Source organism: Limulus polyphemus, unplaced genomic scaffold, assembly GCF_000517525.1.
Source record: "Limulus polyphemus unplaced genomic scaffold, Limulus_polyphemus-2.1.2 Scaffold5436, whole genome shotgun sequence".
Classification (NCBI taxonomy): Eukaryota; Metazoa; Arthropoda; class Merostomata; order Xiphosura; family Limulidae; genus Limulus; species Limulus polyphemus.
The window spans coordinates 45288-46638 of record NW_013671046.1 but is presented as its reverse complement, the minus strand read 5'-3'; positions in this window follow the sequence as shown (position 1 = coordinate 46638).

Sequence of the window (1351 nt, the reverse complement as noted above, 5' to 3'; positions counted from 1 at the left end):
TAGAGCACAGATAGCCCATAGTGTAGCTTTGTGCTTAATTACAAACAAACATATACATAACGGTTATAATAACATTTGGTTTTGATTTGAATTACACGCAAAGCTACACGAGGGATTTAGCAGTGATAGACTAGAGGAAAGGTAGCTAGTCAACATAACCCACCGCCAACTCTTGGGCTACTCTTTTACCAACGAATAGTAGAATTGACCGTTTCATTATAAACTGTTTAATAATTAGGCTTACACACGAGGATTTAAGATTATAAACTGTTTAATAACTAGGCTTACACACGAGGATTTAAGATTATAAACAGTTTAATAATTAGGCTTACACACGTGGATCTAAGATTATAAACAGTTTAATAATTAGGCTTACACACGTGGATCTAAGATTATAAACAGTTTAATAATTAGGCTTACACACGTGGATCTAAGATTATAAACTGTTTAATAATTAGGCTTACACACAAGGATCTAAGACAGTCCCAACTAGTTTTTGAAACGATTTTAATTAATGGTTTAGTAACACACAGGTTTTTGAAATATTTTCATTAAATTCACACCACGCTTTGAATGAAACGGAATAGCGTCATCCTAAGACTATCATCACCAGCAGGAAGTCTGACGACATTCTAATCTTTATAAGTGAGAACGTGAGAAATGTATATTTAATTAGCTATACTCGTTACCAGGCCAATATATTTTACTTTCTCTCTAAAGAGGTCGCTTGCTCTGATTGGGAGTTAATATTAATGGCACTACATTGATGGTCCCTTGCTATTTCTCATATTTAAAAATAAACAATGGGCCTCTCTGCAGTGTTCATCAAAATGCATCATCATATACAGGGTGGCCCAAAGTTTAGTTGCCATACGCTTAAGTCCCTTCTGTATGGATAACGTTTGATTTGTAGCACCAAGGCACGTTGGTTCCTTATCGGTACTTGCTTAGTTTTAATATAACATCTACAAATATAAGAAACAGATAAAAGTAGAAAATAATTAGAGCCAACTTTTAATTCTGGTGGCACAATTAAGAACAAACTGTTGAACTCGTTATCCACGTGTGTTCAGGGCAGTAATCTTAAAAGGTTTAATAAAAAAAAACAACTTACTGTGTATTGTGCAATGGTTAAAGTCAGTAAAAACTGACTGTAGAAGATTAAATATTTATAGAGTTTGTGATGAATTATTATATCTATTAAAACACATATCACCCTTGTTAAATGTTGGGTAGAGAGGTGAAACACGTATCACCTTTGTTAAATGTTGGGTAGAGAGGTGAAACACATATCACCTTTGTTAAATGTTGGGTAGAGAGGTGAAACACATATCACACTTGTTAACTGTTG